A 23,510-nucleotide genomic window follows, 5' to 3' on the forward strand; every position below is an offset into this window, starting at 1 on the left:
TAAGCAGAGAATGATTACGCTGCTGGAGAAACCTTGTACAAAATATCTAGGAATCATTCCAGACAGTAAGTTGACGTTAAAGCTCAATGTGGAGGGGGTACTCAGGCTAGGTTAGGTTAGGTTGAACTGGCCGGTCCATGAGGACCTCACATAGACTGAATAAGTCCGTAGTGTTACCAGAAGTTTGTTTCAATGACCAAACTGAGAACCCCTATCCAAAACCAGGACTTATGTTATAAAATAACTCCGTCCTCTTGGCAAATACTAGAAGCTTCCTAGGACTTAAGCCACTTGCTGTTTCTAGATCTGACAGCTGTATCACTCCTAATAGCTGGAGTCTTAGCCTGGCAAGCGCAGGGCACAAGCACAGAACTTGCTCAATCTTTTCCTCTTCCAGCCCGCACATCCTACATCTACTATCACTGACCAAGCCTAATTTAAAGGCATGTGACGCCAGAACGCAGTGTCCAGTCAGAATACCCGTCATGAGTCTACAGTCCTCTCTTTTTAATGATAGAAGCAACTTTTTTAGTCTAAGGTTGTAAGACCTACACATAATCTTCGACACTTTACAGCCCCGCGCTTGAACCCACGCCTTTTCTGCTTGATCCATCATGTTCACCTCTCGCCTTCGCTTAATCTCGCCCAGTCTAATTGGAACGCCTACGGAGCAAGCTTCAAGGGATGTGCCCTTTTTAGCTAGTTTATCCGCTTTTTCATTCCCATCTATTCCCATATGCCCTAGGACCCAATATAGATGTATGCTTCTCCCTGCCCCGATTCTCGCCAGGAACTGCTTACACTCTAACACGCATTTAGCTGCTGTACTATGCGCGATTATTGCAGCTTAGGCTATTCTCTTCCAGGGTTTCTACTGCTTTGGTTACGGCTACTATTTCTGCTTAGAAAACGCTACAGTAATCCGGCAGCCTGTAGGATCTGTTTATTTCCGGATCAGCACAGTATACCGCAGACCCTACTCCTTCCACTATTTTGGAACCATCTGTGTACACATGTATCGCCTCGTCCGCCATTTCCGCACCGTTGTGCCAACCGTCCACCTCTATTGTGGCCTTAAGATCGCCCTCGAAGCGCAGATAGGGAATCAGGTAGTCTATTCGTCTTGTGATTGACGACGCTATACTACTATGGCCGTATGGTCGACGCTCAAGCTGCCCCGAGGCACCGAGCCTGGTTGCAGTTGTTAACGCTATGTTCTTTGCTACCAAGTTTACAGTTGGGATGTGCAAAATGGCATACAGTGCACCCGTCGGGGTTGTTTTCAGGGCCCCCGTAATGCTAAGAATTGATAGTCTGCATATCCCCCACTAAGGCTATCAATTGTTAGCATTAAGGAAGCTCTGAAAACAACACCGACGGCTGCACTCTCTGCTATGCGAGAGTTGCCATGCAGAAAAACGTGGATGCAAGCGCGGCGTTGCAAAGAGTCAAATAACAAAATTACTCTGATCATTCAAAAAAGATTACTCTAAACTCATGACGAGTATTCTGACTGGGCACAGCCTTCTGGCGCCTTATGCTTTCAAATTAGGCCTAGTTAGTAATAGCAGATATAGCAAGTGCGGGTTAGAGTAGGAAAGGATTGAACACATTTACGACATGTCGGTGAACGCCAAAGAGTTTTCTGAAGCTCTCGAGTGCACCACTGATTTAGAACTATTAATTACAGCTCTTAGCATATAAACACTGAAACGTGAGTACGACTACTTAGCATATGTTAGAAGCGCAGTAAAGCCTTGGTTGCCTTGAAGGTTGATTAAAGAAATTCGATAGTAAAAATGCCCACATAAAAAATGCTGAAGCAGTAAGAATACGTAGGGCTATTAAACCGAACTCTTTTGTAATGCATTGAAAACGTTGCTTCCGCCTTGGGCAATTGAAAAAGGCAGGAGACAGAAATAAAAAGAAAAAAAGGTATGAAAATAATTTCGTATACAATAGTTACAGCAACAATGCTGTAGCTAAATAAAAGCTAGTCGGAAGCGGGTGGCGGCTGGCATTGGCGGTCTTCAAAAACAAAAGGAAACTACCTTACCTAACTCAACACTTGTAAATCACTTCGCCGGGTAGCGCACTGCAGCAACTAAACAGACGGTTTGATGTCTTTTATTTTTATTTTGAAGAAAAGTATGAATGAATGCGACGACAAGTGCGCTATGGTGTGTTACCTGCGCATGCCCGAAAAAAAAAATAATTATATATGCAAGTGAAAGTACCACCCTGCAGCGAATTAGGGAGACAGTCGTGCAAGGCAACTACACTACCACTACAAGTTTAATGACTACCTCCGAAAATGTGCTAATCGGACATGTACCAATTCAATTTCAATTGATTACTCAAAGGCCTCGAAAATTTCAGAACCACCTACAACTGAACCAGTTGAGACTGAGTTAAAAAGGCCAGCAAAGGATAATTGCCATTTCTTCATTAACCCTCAACGTGGCCCTAAGCAATTTAGGGGCCCTTTCTCACGTCCGTTCCCTTCTTTTTTCGATTAAAAAATACAAACTTATATCTTTCATACAAATTTTATTATCAAAATGTAATAATATCAATAAAATTACTATCTACATTTTAAACATGTCGTTTTCTACATTTGTTTTCGGCAAATTTATCAATTATATCATCAATATTGATTTGGTTCAATAAATCTGACTCAATGCAAAGTATACCTAACATCCCGAGTCGCTCTTGTGTGCTGTAGCTCTTTCAGCAGCTTTGATTCTTTTTAATTGCGAGAAGGATCGTTCGGCAGAACAATTTGTGATGATTAATGTTAAAAAAATCCGAAGAGCTATTTCTGTGTTAGGAAATACATCGGCTAATTAATCTTCCATTAGAATCTTATATAAATGACTGAGTTTTTTTGCATCAGTATATCTGGAGTTCACGTAACTTTGGAATTGTTTCATTTCAATGAAAAATTCTTCCAAATATCTAGAACAAAAACGAACTAAGTTATTTATAGATTCGTGGAGGTCTCCATCGCTTAGAGAAAAGTTGATGAGAAATGCAAATCTCTCTGAAACTTCCATAAACACTTTCGCACGTCGTTTGATTTCACTGTGAAGATTGTCGATGATTTCGAGGAAACCTTTTGTCCTAACATCATCGCGAGGCGAAAATTCTACTTCTGGACTCCTGGAGCATTTCCGTCATTAGGTTGGTTTTTTCTATGACGAGTACGTTTTACGATTTCTGTATAACCTACACCAGGTAATATTTGTTTTGTTTTTTCCTCGAAATCATTGAACTTTTCACGGAATGAGACTAAACTCTCTTCTAACGATTCGTACAAAAAACCACACGTTTCCAAATCTGCTTTTTCGCTTTGCAATGACTTACTCACTGAACGCATAGCGGTCAAAATAGAGTTCCATAAAATCAATATGAAACCAAATTCGACTTTTTGCATTTTATTCGCGATACATGTCGCCTCATAACGAGTATCAGTATTTTGTGATTCATCATCAGCAATGATTTCTAGAACCTCTAATATGATATCTAATGAATCGCAAACTGCAATCGTCGCATTCGAATGTGCTTCCCAGTGTGTAGTTGACAATGTCTTCAAAGTTGTCTCATTGTTTATTTTATTTTTTAATACGCCCCAATAATAGGTGCAAGCCGAAAAAAATTATATAATATCTGCATAATGGCGAAAAAACTACTGAATAAAAACAGCACTTCACAGCATGCTCTCCAATCAAATTAAGGGAATGCGCGGAACAGGGAACATAGATCGCATTCTCATTCAAATTCAATATTCTTGCTTGCACACCTTTATACTTTCCGGACATGTTTAATGCGTTGTCATATTATTGTCCTCTACAATTTTGAATATCTAAACCACAGTCTTCAGTAAAAAACTTTAAAGTTTGATTCGCTAAACTTTCACCAGTATGACCTTCCAACCGAATAAAAGTTATAAACCTGTTTTATTATTTAATATACTCTCTTTTCACTTCGATACACTTCTTTGCACGCTCATGCAATTTGTCAAATGAGTCGGAAATATCCGTTTTAGGAACCTTGTCTAGTTTGTCGGTCGCCGCCTTTTGAATGCGGTCAATTGAGTTTTGTTTATTTGAGTAAAATTTATTTTCAGTTCTGATTATATTTTTTTTTTCACTCTCTAGAATTTTACGTTTGTAAGAAAATTTTAGAAGTCTTCTCCATTTTTCGGGGCCCCCTAAAATCCGCCAACTGCCTATTCTGCCTACTTGTTAATCCGGCCCTGCATTTCTTAAGACATCAAAATGTTAACAGTGTCAGCTGAAAGCGCTGCAAAGACACAGAATTAGAACTAGTGCCGTCTCTTAATCAGATATTTCTACGCTAGTTTGAAAGTAGTGTGATTCGCTGCAGGGCATATATCGCGTGGTGGAAGGCCAAATGATAGGGTGTTTTATTTAGTACCTACTTTTCATAAGAAAATATAATAAAGCAAACAAAAATAAACAAATAAAAGACGTGGAGTACTCAATGCTTTTGTTGTTGTAGAATTGCAGGTTCTTTTATGCTTCTTGCCGCTTAGCTTGCGTGTTACAAATAACTACATATAATAACAAATAACAAAATCACAGCGCCTTACATTTTAACTATGCCAAGGAAACATAAATAGAATTTTGTACACCAAAAAAATGCACAACTCAAAACGCATGCAATCTTTTTTGTTGTTTTAGCAAAGGCAAACGATTTATTTGAGGTTCCGATCCAAACTCTGATAGCCTCTCCAAATGAACCAACCTTCTTCTACTTAGTGGTTTCTCATTGCTGATCCATTTCACAAGTTTGTACTGTGGCCTTCCCAGTTACACAGAAGTTTTGATGAAGAATCCATCTGCGGATTAGGGTTGTATAACAGCAAAAAATCCTACTCCAGGAATGCTTCCGAATTCGTGTCTTTGTCGCACCTATATTTCATTTAAAAACTCATGATCCGGGTGCGTTGTCTCACATTCCGTCGTTTAGCCAATGGAAAATTTCTAAGAGCTTGACGGTGCCGCCATGACATGGAGTAAGACCTGGCTTCCGCACTTGGAGCATACGATTATTCTGTCATTCCGCTGTTGCGATCCCTTTAGTGTTTCCAATATTGTGTCCAGCCAGTCTGGCCTTTCTACTTCCATACGGCGCACTTTGAATACTGACTCAGACAAAAGCGAGGCTGTTTCCTGAATCAGTGAATCTGATACGATTTATGCGAATGTTTCTTTCGGATTGCTGTATTCGACGGGTGCGTCTGTATTTGCAAGATGTGCTACCCTTTCGATGTCAGCCGCTATTTGCTGTAATGTTTCATTTAACTTTTTGAATCGGTTCTGTAACTATATTTGGTATATCTGCTCCCTGTGCTGGCTGCAATGTCACCTCTCTACAGCGCTATCAATGTTTCGTAGAAAGCTATGCTCTATTTCGGGAATAGTCTGCAAGATTTCGGCCGCTGCTCCCTTCAATGCAACAAATAGTGCGACTTTGTCGTACACATTTCAGCTGTTAGTTGCTGGAGTATCCTCAAATTCTAGATTTAATACCTGAAAACGAAGAGAACAGTCAAAGGATGGAGGTTTTACCGTGGGATCGCTTGCTGAAACAGATGACCGATTTAATTGAAACTCTTGGAAACGACTTTTTGAAGCATCAATCTTTGCTTCCATTTTATCCTGAAATTGAGCAATTTTCGGATCCTATATTTCCAACTTCGATCACATACGGATTTTTTTATCTTCTAGTAGATTTGTAACGAAATTTGTACGTACATTTCAGATATACGTGCCTCCCATATCTGTATTCTGTTCTTCTATCTGTGATGACATATCTGCTGATATTTGCTTCATTACTGATAGTTTCGAGTTTGTGTCCACAATTGCCGGTGGATTCTGAGTCTATATATTCTCCTTCATTTTAACACCTACCTCTTGCATCTCTGGATGAAAGGTGTGCTACTCCAAGTTGATTGCTTCTGACTGCATAGCTTCTCGTAGTCGTTGTAGTATATCGGATTTAATGCCAGTAGCATTCAATTCACGGGCTTCCAACTCCTTTTGGAATTTATTCAACAATTGTTCTTCTTGCAGCGATTGTTGCGAATCTCAAGATGTGTCGAATATTATTTGCCTTCTATTATCATTCGAATAAACTCTAATCTTCAGGATATCAACATGTTCTTTTATTTACAGCACTACTATGGTAGTAGAACTTCACAATTCAAATTATTCGCATACTACTTCAATTAAAAGGAAAACGGGGCAACCTGCTTCAAATTCTAATAGTAATTGATTTGGGTTTAAAGGGTATAATTATTATCCATCAAACATTTAATATTTTCAATGTTCAGCTTGCTTAGGTTTTCGAGCAGTATGTACAATGCGCAACCAAATTCAATTCACACAAATGTTGTTGCTTGTACTTAAGAGAAAATATCAAATTTCCACAGGGACTGTATTGCCACTGCCATTTAAATAAGTATGCTCTTCATTACCTTGTTCCTTTATAATTTTCCGCTATCCTCTGAAGAGTGTTTCCTAAAACACTTTGCATTCTACCTTCTTCGTTTTTGCTTTTTTTTATGTAAGTATTTGCGTATTGAGCTCTGCACATGTTACGGTTATGGTGATTACAAATATATGCATGCCGCATATTTTTTTAAATACCCTGCAAAAATCGTTGGATCATGTGGTCCACTGGAGTACTTACCATTCTACTCCACTGTAATGCACCGATGGACCAACTCATGTTTCTACACGAACATGTTGTAAGCCGATCATTGCTCGTTTTTAACGATTGTAATCACTACACGATGTTTATTGGACTGTGGGTACTCCATGGATTACTCTGATGTAATGCGGAGCTGGAGTATATGGTCCGGTCCTAGGACATCGCAATGTGAATTGGACCATATTTTTTGTATGAATTGTGGTTAATTTTGGAGCACTCGCTTGGTCCATAGCGAGTACTCCATACATGCATGCATGGAGTACTCGCGATTTTTGCAGGGTAGTATCTTCATGCCACGTCTCTTCTTTTTTGACATCTATAGGTCTTTTGTGTGCCCTTTCTTGTGTCAGTATGTTGTCATTATACAATTTTCAGCTGGAGTACTCATAACATATTAAATATGTTATAACAAGTGGTTCTTAGTTTTCATTGCAGCTGCAGGAAGTTGAAGAGTGTAGAATTTCTGTACTTATGTATATAAGAAGTTCGGGTTCTTTTATATTTTTCATTACAGAGAAATTTGAACTTTCATGACTTAGCTTAGTCCTTCTGCTAATTTTGTAAGCTGAGTTGAACTTAGAGAGTTTTATCTAAATTCTGTGTGCGCCCCATTGAAGGATCATCGTGGTTCTTTAAGTATAACTTTGTGCCTCCGACGTAGGGAGCTCAAAATTTTCTCATTTCATCTATCCTTCAAGTTCATGTCGCGACTTGTTTTTCAGATATACTCTTATAAAAATTTCGGCTTGCATTCAATTTTTTAATTTTGATTATATGTTCCCATAAGCTATTTTTAACGTAAAACAATACTTGCAGCTTAGTAAATCTTTAGCGGAACAGATCAAACACTCTTGCAGGAACCCTGACTTCCTTACACCGTTCTTCGCTTGCGGTTGTAGAAGTAGCGGTTGAAAACAACTAAGCTTCCACGCTTCTAATTGATTTAAGATGACATTGTGTTACTGAAAGATTGAAGAAATAGTAACATAGTAAAAGAGACATTGACATTGATATGACTGACCTACAGAGATGGCGCATATCGTTCTCTCATTTTGAATCTACTGATTTTCTTTAGGTAGGGTAGTACTGTCCGCTCTAAAGATATTTTTAGAGAACTTAAAAATAATGTAATCTAACTCCTAGATTCGAGAGTCGCCGTTGAACAGCAAAATAGTTCTACGTCGCTATAGCAACGCTACAGTAAGAACCCGTGTAAATAGTCCAAGGTGGAGAATATAATTCTAGCAGCAGAACTAAACCGTCATGGTTAAAATTGGACTTAGCAAACACGCTGAGAGTTCTGCCTTCTCCAGATTAGATAAAGAGGCAAACAAGTGGTTCTTACGGTAAATAAAGACAAGTACTTGCTGTCATGCAAGAAAGAATCGGCACATTTACGCCTTGGCAGCCACGCCACTGTTGACGGATATAAGTTCGAGATTTTCTTCTATCTGGGAGCCCGCAAAACAATGTCACCTAAGAAATCAAATTGAAAAAAACACTTGCCAACAAGTACTACTTTGAACTGAGTGGGCAATTGAAAAGTAAAGTCCTCTATCGACGAGCAAAAAGCAAGCTCTAGAAGTAGCTCATCATACCTGTTTTGATGTATGGATTTGATTCCGATTCCGAGACGGTGTCGAGAGATGATGAGATGGCTCGTGGAGTGTTCGAGAGAAAAGTTCTCCGGAAGATTTATGGCCCTGCCCGTGATGCCGACGGCTAATATCGAATGTTGGGCTGTATGAGCTTTACGCAAATATGAAAAGACAGCAAGGAATGACAGTGCAAAGACATGATCTACATGTTCTGCGAATGGACGAGGACGCTCCGGTCAAGAGAGTATTTCATTCGACACCGCAGTTTGGAAGCAGAGGAAGGAGTAGATCTCAACTGAGAGGCATATGGAGGAAGACTTTACCTCTTCTCATTTGGCGTCAATTATTACGAAACAGGGATAGCTGGCGTGACTGTTTACGAAACGGCTTAGGCGGTTAAGCGCCAATTAATGATGGTGATAATGATCAATTTAAGAGTACCCAGTAGCCGCTGAGTAAAATAAATAGTAAAATAACACTGTGGAGCAAATTCAGTTTAGCAAAAGTTAGGTCGATTCTGAGAGTGAGGGGTGAAAATAGAGGCTAAATTAGAAGACCCGTATCGCGGCGTTTGTTTATGTTAGTTCGAATTTTTTTTTTAATCGACCTTCGAACTTTGCAGTCAAATGCAATAAATTTCTTCCTCTTTGTCCTCGTTAAGTCGATTCTGAGAGTGAGGGGTGAAAATAGAGGCTAAATTAGAAGACCCGTATCGCGGCGTTTGTATATGTTAGTTCGAATTGTTTTTTAATCGAACTTCGAACTTTGCAGTCAAATGCCGATTTTCAGCATATTGTTTGTATGGTTTTCGAAGGTCGATTAAAAAACAATTCGAACTAACATAAACAAACGCCGCGATACGGGTCTTCTGATTTAGCCTCCATGTTCACCCCTCACTCTCAGAATCGACCTAACTTTTGCTTACCTGAATTTGTTCCACAGTGTAATTCTTGAGTTTAATTGAATTCTTAAAAACATATAGAGCAACTTCCAAGAATACTTCTCATTTTTATTCTCGAAACCTTTCCTACTTTGCGTACAAAAACGATAAAATATACGATTTGTTAGCTCCATATTTCTGGAAATAGAAAAGTGAACACAGCCAATGTAAAAGTAAATTAGAAAAGGCGAAACACACATAAAGAAAAAGGAAATTACAAACAACACAACTGTAATTAACGCAAGAGTCATTATAAAAACAACACATAAACTCGTGGCACAGTGTCGCGAAGCGGCCAAAAGTCAAAAAAGTTCATCGATAGATATTTTTATAAAACTTTGACAAACGATGGGAAATACATCCATTAAATCATTTCGAACAGAATTTTTAATAATAGACTTGCGCGCTTTTATCGGGACTTCCTTAAACCTGGAATTTTGTTAATTGATAATTTTGCCCACGGTTTTTATGGAAAAGGTCACTGAAACAAACTTAAATTCAGAGCTTGTTAGTAAATGTAAATATCTCAAATGAGTTTTTTTATTATATTTGGAAGTTTTCCATACATGGCAACCCTACTTTTTTATTTATTCATCGATCAGGTTATGAGTACCGTTACTTTTTATAAGTGGAAAAAATTAAGTGTATTTTTATTCGAAGTTAAAAGTTTAGAACAGAATAAAAATAACTCATCCTAACTCCATCGCAATTTTTGGATATATTGTCACAAGTAATGTTAGCTCAAAATTAAGCCTAGTGAGAATGTGCGCTAAGTTGCGATATTTACACTTTTTTACTTTATAGTGATACCTGCTATTACAGCAAAATAAAAGGGCAAAATTGAATTTAAATATATTAAAGGCATTGTTAAATTCCTAAATAGAAACACAAAAAAAATTATTATCTACGAATTCATGTTTTATTTGCAATCGAGGGCAGGATAAACGTTAGTAGTTAGCATGCATATTGAAGCCGAATAAGAACGTGAATGAGACTTCGTTTTAAAAGATTGCATTAACTATCCACTTTTTCCCAAAACATTTTTATTTTTGTGGGCGTGTTTAAGGCTCGATCTCTACGAGATTTTACTTGGTCACTTTTCAAGTTAGCACAAAGGTATGTACCAAGTTTCTTATAATCGCTGCAGTTTTAGTTTTACCGCCCACTAGTGTAGGGGGTGTGGCAGTCGTACAATTTTGATTGTATTTAAAATTTTTTTTTATCTACAGTAAGTGTAGGCTCCATGATGAACTACAGCGAAATTGCAGCACGACAAGTAGTTTTGGCCACGCTTATATGGGATGGCGACACTGTGCGTGGTCTCTAACACAGCAACCCTAATGGGCCACAAGAAATTACAAGTATAAGAAACCAACTAAGCAATAAACAGCAAGCAAAAACAACGGTGAAAACCCGCAATAACTCTAAGATACCTACATATATCAAAGTTGAGTAAAATCACAACTAAATGCAAATTGTTTCTACTATTACTATGTACTTACATATGTAGGTACAACGGTATGTAGGCAATTTCGGGTGCATCGATGTACGAAAGCAACGAAACCACATAAATAAGACACAAGAAAAGTCATGAGAGCTGCATAACCGCTAACATTCAATAGACAAACTTTCAAACAATCCACAAAACTAACTATTGGTACTGTTACCATAAATTTGAGTGGCTCAAATATGGCTTATCTGTTGTACATATTTTTGCGTTTATTACCGGTAAAATACTCTGGCAGTTGTTGCCAGTTTCATCGCACCAAACTGGAGATATCGCGAATCAGTACGGGCCAATACCACTCCTACTTACACGCTCGATGCATTTTGGATTTTGGTAAACCATTGCACATCGCATGCGCTCTCTTACTTGGGAGTGTAAAAGTTGTCGTTGTAATTTATATACTTTGAACACTTTATATCTGCATATATTTTTTTGCTCTTTATATCTTTTTATTTTGTTTGATAGCTTTGATTATCTTCCCAGGCGCACTGATGCTGGCTGACTAAAATAATGTAAATTTGTTTTGACGTTTATGAATTGCATGCACAGTTCCAGTTGCATTTTTTCCTTTCCACATTAGTATGGATTTAAGTTCAGATTTTGGTGTGGCTACATATTTCGCAACGACAAAAATTTATTAATTGAAGTTTAAGTTGTTTACGAAGGATTTTATTAGCTCAGAAAGCATCCGTCTTCAACTGAATTGGCGCTTCTTTTAGAAAGACTCTGAATAAGGTTAGGCAGCTTAGCACGTACTCGCTGTAGGTATGATTGACGCAAGAGGCGACAATAAATAAAATCCCGTACCCGTGTTGAGTACTAGCTTGGAGGCCCGCCACGTAAAAACGCCTACCATTCATAAAACTCAACAACAAGCGTCGGAAGAGATCTCTTTTTAACACGCTTTTATTAGCTTTGACTGTATGTAACGGAATCTTTGAGCTTAATTTTCACCGGTTTCTAGAAGTCTGATTAATTTGAAACTTTGCATACGTATCAAGGACCAATGACAATGCATTAATGTTGTGGTGTGGTGATATAAGGTCAACGGACATAAGGTCAATTGGCCTTATTACCACTTTGAATGGCCATAAGCTTGATTGAAACTTTGCACACGTATCAAGGCTCGATGACAATGCATTAATGGGATGGTGCGGTGACATAAAGTCAACGGGCATAAGGTCAATTGGCCTTATTACCACTTTGAATGGCCATAAGTTTGATTGAAACTTTGCACACGTATCAAGGCTCTAAGACAATGAATTAATGTGATGGTGCGGTGACATAAGGTCAACGGTCAATTGGCTATATTAAAACTTTGAATGGCCATAAGTTTGATTGAAACTTTGCACACGTTTCAAGGCTCGATGACAATGCATTAGTGTGATGGTGTGGTTACATAAGGTCAACGGCCATAAGGTCAATTGGCCTTATTACCAATTTGAATGGCCATAAGTTTGATTGAAACTTTGCACACGTATCAAGGCTCGATGACAATGAATTAATGTGGTGGTGCGGTGACATAAGGTCAACGGTCAATTGGCCATATTAAAACTTTCAATGGCCATAAGTTTGATTGAAACTTTGCATACGTATCAAGGCTCGATGACAATGCATTAGTGTGATGGTGTGGTTACATAAGGTCAACAGCCGTAAGGTCAATTTGCCTTATTACCACTTTGAATGGCCATAAGTTTGATTGAAACTTTGCACAAGTATCAAGGCTGGATGACAATGCAATAATATGATGGTGGGGTGACATAAGGTTAACGGACATAAGGTCAATTGAACTTATGACCACCCCAAATGACCATAGATTTGAAACCTTGCACATAATGCGAAAAACGAATTCCTTTATTAATGATAGAATTGGATGCATGGCACATCTACGAAAGAGCATACTGGAGTCCTTTTTAACACGCTTTTATTTGCTTGGCCTGTATTTATCTATGTATCTATGTATCCTATCCGAACCTAGTGTCGTTTTCTGATTTTTGCATCTCTGCATTTCAGGACGGTTGCCAGGTAGATACTGTATACACCGATTTCACGAAGGCTTTCGATAAAGTATCTCATAAAATCTTATTATTTAAACTGGAATGCATTGGATTTCACTCTGTTTTCCTATCATGGTTAAAATCTTATTTGTCGAATAGATCCTTGTGCGTCGAAATTGAAGACTGTAAGTCCAAGCCTTTCTTGGCAACATCCGGGGTACCTCAGGGTAGCATTCTTGGTCCTCTTTTATTTGTGCTCTTTACTAATGACATTGGTACCTGCTTTAATTCGTCTGATTTCCTTTTATATGCAGACGATGTTAAGATTTTTCGTAGAATTAATGGCCCGTCAGATGCAGTGCTCCTACAAAATGATTCAAATAATCTTGTTGCTTGGTATAATGCCAATAGGTTCTACTTAAATGTCAAAAAATGCTTTCAAATGTCTTTTTCTAAGTCGTCTACCCTGCATACCATGCCCTATGGTATTTCAGGTGTTCCACTAGCTTCTGTCAAAGAAGTTATTGATCTAGGTGTTGTCTTCGACACCTCTTTCTGCTTCGTTAGTCATATCTGTTATGTCCTTCCGAAGGCTTACAGAAACCTTGCCTTCCTTCGCAGATATGCAAAAGACTTTAAGGATCCCTATACCAGGAAGGCACTTTTTATCTCTTTAGTTCGCTCAAAATTAGAATACGCCTCAGTTGTCTGGAATCCTATCTATAGTGGCCACTCTGCCAGAATAGAGAGGGTTAAAAGAAAATTCATTAGATTTTGCTTAATTTCTATTAACTTTGACGATCCAACCCCATCCTATTACTCGCGATGCATACTTATCAATCTCCAGTCTCTTGAAATCCGGAGAGCTGCGCATCTACTAATGTTTGTTTTTGATCTCATCACTGGCTCTTTAGATTGTTCAGCTCTTCTAGCTAAAGTTAATTTTAATGTACCTAATAGGTGTCTTCGTACTTTCTTGCCCTTTTACTTGCGTGTCGGTAGAGCTAACTATTGCATATTTGACCCGATTTTCCGCGCACTTACCGAATTTAATAGACTCTCAGGGAGTTTCCTTCTTGATCTCTATTTGTCGAGAAGTACGTTCAAGTCTTCTCTGGATTTGTGGCTGTAATTTATTTTTATTATTTATTCATCTCATTGTTATCTTTTTTCATTTTTATTATTTACTCGGTAATTACATATATAAGTTTGACTATATAGTTTTTATATCTTTTTATTCATTTATCTAGTCTGTAAGATTCTTTTCGATCATAGACTTAATAAACATATACATACATGTATGTAACGGAATCTGGAGTGGAGCCGAGAGCCCCGGTAATGCAGAGCTCCGGACTCCGTTGCACCTTTTGAAGCATTTTAAGATAGGTACTTTAAGCTAGTGCAGGCGACCAGACCAAGGCACCATAAAGAAGAATCGGGCGCACAATAGCTGTGTAAATCCAGTAGGTCACTTTAGGGGAGAATCCACAGGAGGTGCCAATTGCCCTTTGCAGATGAACAGCTCTGCTGCTGCCTTCTTGGATCGCTCCACTATATGGTCACTCCATAATAGCTTCCTATCCAGAATGGCTCCCAAGTATTTGACTTTATCGCTAAACGCTAAGAACGTACCCCCAACGGTGTAAGATTTGGTACCTTGTACATCCTGGTGAAGAGGACAAGCTCGGTTTTATCCGGGTTGACTTCCAAACCTGTGGCGGGTTGTACTCCTGGAGCAGCTCCAGGATGTCAGCTGGGTCCGTTGGCGTCACTGGAACCCAGGTTCTAGCCCGTGGTCGTGGAGGATATGACGCGCCTCCACTACATTGAGGCGCGCGCCCGGATATACCACCCATATCAGCGTGACGGCGGCCCTATAGAGGTTTACCGACCTGGCGTCATCACAGGCAATTAGATTGACATTACCCTGAAGCCACCCTGCATCGATGTAAGATGACAGTGGACCAGGGTTGTCTTTATTAACCTTAACGGCCACCGTGGCGAGCGCGGCCTCGATCCACTTCCACTGTTGTTTCGGGATCCTGCCATCTTCGCTGCTCTCGTCTATAATGCCAATGATCTGCCGACCCTTGGCAATTTCGGCGAAAGACCGCGTCCAGCCTCCCTGCCTCTTGGCCCTTTTCGGTGCCGTGGGGCTGGATTCATCCATGGACCGCTGGAGTTTCGAGTTTTCATCACTCTCGACTAAAACTTTTAAAATTACTTGAACTAAAAAATTAAAAATAAATAATAGTTTAAAAAAACTAAAAAAACACGCTTTTATAGCTAACCGAACTAAAAAATAGAAACTAATTTTCAATTAAAAAGAGTTTATATAACAGTAGTAGAAGGTCAAACAGTCGTTTATAGTTAATCACCTCAAAATAAAATTATAATAAAATTTAAGTTATTAACAGAATAATTTAATTCACAGTAAAAAGCGTGGGTGCTTGATATTGAATGTTACAACCATTCTATTGGCAACTATCTGAGAGGAAAGATATGAAATGTAGTCAAATGCACCCCACGCTTTTTAATGTGTTTAAGGTCTGTTAATAACTTAAATTTTATTATAATTTTATTTTGAGGTGATTAACTATAAACGATTGTTTGACCTTCTACTACTGTTATATAAACTCTTTTTAATTGAAAATTATTTGCTATTTTTTAGTTCGGTTAGCTATAAAAGCGGGTTTTTTTAGTTTTTTTAAACTATTATTTATTTCTAATGAAAACCATGGCGAATGGGCAAACGTTCAACGGTACCTGGAATATCAGGACTTTTTCCAGGGAAAGTACCGATGCCCCGCTGATTCAAGTCCTCGTGAATGAAAAGGCTGACATAATCCCCATTCAAGAAACACGATGAACGGTAATGCAGTGACCATAGGACAGAAGAGCAATTAGAAGCAAAGTTCTGAGATTCGGGGTTAAAAAAAACTTCGCCACTACAGCTGTGAGCGAGCGTTTCGCGGATGGTTGGCGACTGGCACGACTTACTTACTTAATTGGCACTGTTTGAATGGTTATGGCCGCCCAACAAGGTCTGCTAGTCGCTTCTTCGTTGAGTAAAATGGCGACAATTAGTCACACCAAGGAAATTGAAGTCGTTTTCCACCTGCTCCCGCCAGCGGGGGGTCTGTTTCTTTAGGCGGGTTCCGATAAGAATATATTTAGTCGGAGCATCATCTTTCATACGCATAACTCGACCTAGCCGGCATAGCCGCTGTGTTATCACGCCAGGGTGGATAAATGAGCGGTATTTGTTTCTTCAAATGGAAAATTTACCCTCCGCGATGAGTAATATCCCAACGGGTTGACCGCGGCCCGAAATATGGTCATCTGCAGTACCAGGCAGCAGCACAAGCAAGCTTTATGGCTTCCAAATGTCGATTCGGACCACCACCTCGTGGCAGCCAAACATGCACACAACTCTTTCCAGCGAATAAAGTACGCGCAGTAACGCTAGAAAAGTTTGCCGTCAACAAGGTGCTCACACTCGGCTCTAACATTTGATAACTGACAGCACTCTTCGACCCGATGATATAGCCCCCCCCCCCCCCAGCGGGTTAGGGGGTCAGAATATACCCGCGGTAGGTATGCCTGTCGTAAGAGGCGACTAAAATACCAGATTCAAGGGGCTGTGTAGCGCAACCCTTCAGGTTGCCAGCGCAATATACAGCTTCTCCAAACCCAGTTGTCAACCTCACCTATCCGCGGTGAATCCTGTTTCACTAACAGACGAGGCTCTGGCGACCCCAAGCTCCTCATGGAACTTGTGGTTAGGGAGGGAGGGATGGCCTGAAGGCTTAATGTGGCCATATAAATCGTTCCCGAGATGGTCGGGCTAGCACCTTAATGGTGCTGTGTTACCGGAGCGTACCGAATCTGTATCCGGCAAAGGACCATCACATCGATAACACTCCCCAAAGCTTTCGGGGAGCAACCTTATCGCTACAACAACAACAACGATATAGCCCAGCAGTGCGTGCACATTTCTCACTGATTACATATCGCCATTGCTTATAATATAGGCTTCCAGCGAGCTCAGTGAAGCAACTGAAAACCTGAGGAGTATCGTTCTGAATTGGAAAAAAAAGGCGCTTTCTATAGGTCCATGGTGCGTATTTCTGAGTATTGAGCATTATCGTGACCCGAAGAAGGAAGAGAAATGCGTACTTGGAAGAAAAAACTTAAGACAAAACGGCATAAGTGCGAGGAGTTTCCAATGCTGACTTCAGAAACAAATTCAACAAAAAATCCGGCAGATAACGGAAGGTTTCAAACCCTGAGCAGACCAAAGTTATGTGATTGAAGAGGTCACACCTCCCAGGGGCTTAAGAAGTCATCTCCGCAAGGATTATGAGGAAATACGGCACCTGAGAACACAGGCGTATGTTGAAGAAAAACACAAACAGATCCTCAGTGATATCTAAAAAAAGTCATCGGACCTCTATGCCAGGAATTGCCCGGTGAACCCCGTTATTAAAGATAAATACCTCGAACTCACAGAAAAGGAAAGCATTATCCCTGGGGAGCCTCACTCCAGCTCAACTTCGGTCTTGATACTGTATCAGGTTAAGCTCTTAGCCATCCAGAATCAATACCCAGTGTGTCCCCACATGACACCAACCATCTCTTTAAATGCATGTATGTGCAACCACCACCTCTAACACCCTTCTCAATCTGGGCACCCCTGTTGAAACTGCAGGTTTCCTGGCACACCCGTTAGAGGATATTGATGACAGTTTGTGAGTGGTCGCAGCTATTGAATGGGGCGAAGCCCAGCTATAACAACAAAAACAACCGGAAATGGGTAACTGACTTACATAGTGTGCTTAAGTTTTACTATGTACCGGAGGAGAAGACAAAACCGATACCCCAATCACTGATGATAGAATATACATTCCGCCCTCGGACTATGACGATGTGAGAATGAACAATATCCGTGCTTAATAATAATAAAGCGCGCGAGCTGCTCTAACACCGTGGAGGAGAGTTGGTAAAAGCTATGCCCGAACTCTTATGCAAAATATAGTCAAACGAGCGCATGTCCCTAGGCTGAAATTTAAGTGTCCACCTATAAGGTTCTATGTCACATGTTGTGAGAAAGACTGAATTTCACCTTAGGGCAATTTATTGGGTCTTATCAGTGTGACTTCATCCCTGGTTAGCCCACCATCGACCAGATGACCCACAATAAAAGAATCGATCGCATGATCTCTTTGCAGATATGAAAAAGACTTTTGACAGTGTAAAAAGTGGTGCCGGAAGAGGAAGGGGACACATTCGCCTAGTTGGGAGGGAGAGGTGATGGATGACTTGACCTCTCTTGATGCTCCCGATAGGCGTTAGTTAGTTATTGCAAAATAGGGATAGCAGGATGACATGTTACGAGTATGTAACTACCAGAATTTTCAATGTGGTCATATTAAATCGTTCCCGAGAAAGTCAGGGTAGTACCTTAATGGTGCATGGACCATCAACTTCATTAACACTCCCCATAACATGACTGCCTTGTTACAAAAAACCCATATTTAAATTTACCTTTTTTCAAGTGAATCCGTTTCCAACTGGGATGATGTTGGTAGAATGCTAACTTGGCTTTTCAATGGTTTGTTTGACCATCACTTGCACAGGTAGACACAACACGCTGTAAATGATCTTTGAGCCATAGAAAACCAGTTTTGTGATTCAACAACAATTGTAAATCGAAAAACTTGCTCTTGAGAGCACGCACTCTTTATTTGTTTTTTTTTTTTTTGTTTTATTGGTTTTAGTGAATGCTCATATATTTATCCACTCACTATGCACATGCATAAATTATAAATTATACACGAAAAAAAAAATTTATTTGACATGCAATAACATCAATTACTTTGGGGCGTATTTTCGTTTTAATCTTTTTTTCTTTAATTTAACAAATTTACAAACACACTTTAAGAATATTCATTTGCAAATATTCAAATTTACTTATTTTTTTATTGCACTATATTTTGTTGATTTATTTTGTGCATAAAACTTGATTTTAGTTTTTTTCGCTATACACAATCACTGTTTATCCGTCAAAAATTGGTTGAGAAGTGCGCCGAGATTAGCAATAGTTTATTGTTTGAGTGTTGAGTGAATGTCTTATTAATGAGTTCCAAGCTACGAAAGAGATTGAAGACTGTTTGAGTGATTTTAGCATAGAGAAGAGCGATCATGTGCGCTCAAGTGAGCTATTGTACATTAGGGTGTGCCTTTTTTGGCGATATAATTTTTTTCAATGTCTTACCTGAAAATTTGATTCTTTATAAAACATATTGTATATATTTTCACAAAAATTCTAAATGCATTGCAAACTGAGGTAACTCATACATTTGACTTTTCATGCACTACCAAGTGATTGAACTTAAAAATGTAGCGAATTTAATGAAATATTTCAATATAACATTTTTGAAGTTTTATATTTCTAAACTTAAGATCACGTTTACACATGCCCTTATTTACAATAAACCACAAAAGTTAATCTACACATTTACATTTGTCTCAAAAGCGAAATTAATAGCTGTCAATCTGTTTTGCGGCTACCATGTTTACGTCTTTTTAACGTTTTTCCTTTATTTTGTGCTTCCAGCTAGATATGAAACCAAAATCTGTCTCTAGGACTAGGAAAAAGTATCGGTTTCCTCTAGAATTTGTTAAATCGGTGTACAACAGCAAATTTTGCGACAAAGTAACCATGGCATTTTTCTGAAAGATGACATCACACGAAAACACATTTTTGTTATCAAATCTTTAGTCAAACTAGTTAAAATGTGTCTTTTGGTCAGGTGTGCAGAATCCTGGAGTAATTAAGCTTTGGTTGGATACTCGTAAGATAAGTAACTAGGAGCCTCAGCAATTTCACTTCTGGGTAAAAAATAAAACTATGGAAGTACTAACGGTGAAGTATTGAGGGGAGAAATATTTCTTCCTACACGAAAGTGGTAAATCTTCCAAATGTGTTGCAACTTGACTAAGTGCCTCTTGTTACCCTTCAATTTTTAAATGCAAATAAAAAATTATTCAGACGTGCTGGACTATAAGTATGTTCAGCAAATATAATCTGTACAAAGTTTTCTGAAAGAAAAGCTTATTTTCATAGACGCACTCTTCAATAACACGGTCACATTGCATAATGGTATATGTTAAAAAAAAAACTGTAATAATGTATAGGCTCATTGATCTAACCTAAAACAGCTGATGGTGAAAGGAAAATACTCATAAGAACCAATCGACCGCTTGCTTATTCAAATAGAGCGTAAATTGAATATTTTAAAATTTTTTAAATTTCCTTTGGGATGCATATGAAAACTTAAACACCCTATTGTACATACTACATACAGGTGCTTATATTAATGTGCGAGTGAGCAGGTCGTTTTGCTTCTTATAAGAGAACGTTGTCGCTTTATCTCTTGGTCGGATATATTTTTGGTGTAATCGTAGGTATTTTACGTGTTGCTTTTTATCTTTTTTCCCCATTAAGATCGTTGCGATTTTAATTGTTAAATAAAAATCTAATTTATTTTAATTAACCATTATTTTCCGAACGATAAAAAAAAAAACAAAAATAAATAATTATTATTTTGCGAAAGCAAAAATATCAATCCATTTAACGATAGTCTGGGTAATAAGGAACGAGTTGGTGTACTCCATATATTGCAGTATAATTTTTTTGGTTTAAATTTTCGATAGTAACTGTTCTTAACAACTCCTAGTTATCTTGCCACTAAATGCTTTTGGACTGAGTAGGCGATTGAAAAGTAAAGTCCTTTTGCAACAAACTAAGATCATGCTCTACAAGTCACTTATCGTACTGATACATGGTGCAGAAGCATGGACCATGACAATATCAGATGAGGTGGCTCTGGGAGTGTTCGAGATGACGACGGCCGGTACCGAACAAGAATTAATGATGGGCTGTATGAACTTTACGCAGACATTAGTATAGTTCAGCGAATTAAAATACAGCGACTACAGCTGCTCAGGCCATGCTATGCAAATCAAAGATGATGCTCCGGTTAAGAAAGCACTTTTATCGGAACCCGCCTATGGAAGCAGAGAAAAAAGAGAGAATCCCACTCCACTGGAAGGACCAGGTGGAAAATAAATTAAATTCTCTTGGTGTTATCTGTTGGCGCCAGGTAGCAGAACGAAGAAATGTTACGGCCATAACCGTTTAAACGGTTAAGCGCCAACTAAGTAAGTTATCAGATACATATTAATTGAGCCTTGTTTCATTTTTTTAACATTTTTGCATTATTTTTCATTTATGCATTGTATATAAATACATATGTATGTATATTTTTTTAAAGCCACGATACACTATTTAGTACATATTTAAATTCAAAACCAAACCGTACACAAAAGGGCCTATACACTTTTTTGTAGAATAATATAAAATTCAAATATAATTTGATAAAAACAGAAAAAATATTTATTTATTATACTTTACTATTTAAACAATTTTTTAACTATACCTAAATATAAAGGTATTTTTTATAAATTGTCTGCACTAATGCTGCTTACAGATCACTGTAGTGTTTACCAAGCGGAAATGCTGGCAATACATAGGGCTGTGAATCATATCGGGTCTATGCCTAAGGATGGTAAACGGGTGTTTATTTTGTCAGACAGCCAGGCCGCATTAAAGGCCCTGGACTTATTCGTCGACAACGCAAAGTCGGTCACTGAATGCCGCAGATCTCCTAACGAGATGGCTCAGCACTTCAGTATCAGCCTTATATGGGTACCTGGACACAGGGATATTGAAGGCAACTGCAGAGCAGACGAGCTGGCCAGAAGAGGCACCACCGACCATATCCTTCCGGGAAATGATTCGGTAGGTATACCCATGGCCACTTTCAGTCTTCGTGTGAACACAAGCACTATAAGAATTGCAAATGGACTATGTTCAGCCTTATCATCCTGTGAGACATCCAGGCTAACCTGGCCCTCATATGACAAGGGGCGCACAGGATCGCTTCTGATTTTAAACAAATCAGTTCTATAGTCCCTGATAAGGGTTCTAACAGGGCATTGTTTAATAGACACGCATGGTACTAGAATGGGGGCAACGACTATTGTCGCAACTGCAGATGCACAGAAGAGGAGGAGAGTGTCCAGCACCTTCTCTGTCATTGTCCAGCGCTTAGTAGGCGTAGGTTGGCCATCCTTGGTAAACCTTTCCTACATGACCTTGCTTAGGTCTCTAGCAATGAAGTCAAGGCTCTAGAAAAATATATAAATTCCACGAAGTGGTTTGACCCGCTTTAGGCAGGGTAGGGATCCTCTTTTAGACCGTATAGTTGGTGGCCCAAGTAGTGAGCTGTTACCATAGTGTCCAACACAGCCCTTGCAACCTAACCTAACATAAGGCTGCTTACCCTTTTGTGCCTTTCCACAAAATCAGTAACGACCAAAAAACTATACAATTTTGTGACCACACTTTAGCACATTAGGAAAGCAGTTGGGATAATATTTCTTTGAAGCTGTAACAATTTTCATTTTTCTTGGTCTTTGTACAGTTGTTTTTCGAAGTAAAGGCGCATAGAATGTCACGAATTTTATTGATTTTACACTAATAACTTTATAGGTCTTGCTGGACCTTTGGTGTACGGTTAAGGTATAAGTTTTGAAATTTTGTAATAAAACCTTAATTTATAAGTATTTAAAAAAAGTTTGCTTTAAAACTGCAGATAATTTATATCTTGAGAATATCGTTGGATCTTAGATTTTTAGCTTGCTTTACCATTCTGTAAAAAAAATATACAGACCAATTCTAAATATTCTCGCGGAATTTTGTTCTCGCGGATTTTTTTATTCCCGCGGAAAAATTCCTCCAATTCTTTTCTCCTAGGGAGAAGAAAAATTGGGGAATAGGAATTTCGGATTTTCGAAGTCAGCTGTTTTGTCAATTGAAATTTCGTTGCGCATTTCTTATTTTGTTTAAAAAATTGAAAAGCTTAATTATTGTTGCGAATTTGTTTGAAATTAAGAAATAAGGTATAAACAATGCACATTATTGGATTTCATGTGGTATACACTGAAATGAGTAATGAATTGGTGCCACAGCAACATCAACAGAGGAGCATAAGAAGAAGACGGCGGGTTAACACAAATCCGCCGGAGTTACCTGCTTTTATTCTGCAAAGCAATTTTCTGGCGGCCACGTCGAGTTGAGTTCGCCTTTCGCCATATGCCAAAATCTAATTAAGCATTCTTTAAAAATCCTTGCGCAATTTCTGGATGGATGCATCAAATATACAAAGAGCTCTTCCGTTGCTTATGATATACTTTTCGACTTAAAATAAAGAATATTGTTGCTGTTGTTGTATTAACAGTGAGAATATTGTGGTAGAATGTAAATACATATTTTAGCGCAAATTTGTACAAATAAGTGTTCTTTCTTAAAAGAACCAATTTCCTTTAACTATTTTGATGCATTCCCTTCAATTTAACTAGTGAAAAAACTCCTATGAAATGGCAAAGAAATCTCCCTCTCCCTCACATTCATAATACCTGCTTTTCTCCCATAACCGGTTTCCTCTTTTTCGAACATTGTTCAGAATAGGAGGAAAGGGAGAAGTGAAAAAACTCTCAAGGAATTTTTATTTAGAATACGAGGAATGGGAGAAGGGAAAAAACTCGCACGGAATTTTCGTTTAGAATTGGGCTGATAGTTAAAGTTCGTATAGGTCTGG

The 23,510-nt window shown here is 38.7% G+C and overlaps 1 protein-coding gene across 11 annotated transcripts in view; it reads right to left on the minus strand.

Annotated features, from left to right (window-relative positions):
• Positions 1-23,510, minus strand: part of nuf (rab11 family-interacting protein nuf) — a 268,745-nt gene that overhangs the window by 244,589 nt on the left and 646 nt on the right. For 9 of the 11 annotated variants that reach the window (XM_067792115.1, XM_067792123.1, XM_067792120.1 and 6 more), the window contains exon 2: positions 18,331-18,933. The exons of 1 other annotated variant lie outside the window; for it this stretch is intronic. The gene's annotated coding sequence lies outside the window, so the exon portion shown is untranslated. Of the gene's footprint in view, positions 1-9,264; positions 9,418-18,330; positions 18,934-23,510 lie in introns of all 11 variants that reach the window. One more of the 11 variants, XM_067792116.1, reaches the window with a different exon arrangement.

The sequence above is a fragment of the Eurosta solidaginis genome, chromosome 5 (genome assembly GCF_040869045.1).
Source record: "Eurosta solidaginis isolate ZX-2024a chromosome 5, ASM4086904v1, whole genome shotgun sequence".
Lineage (NCBI taxonomy): Eukaryota > Metazoa > Arthropoda > Insecta > Diptera > Tephritidae > Eurosta > Eurosta solidaginis.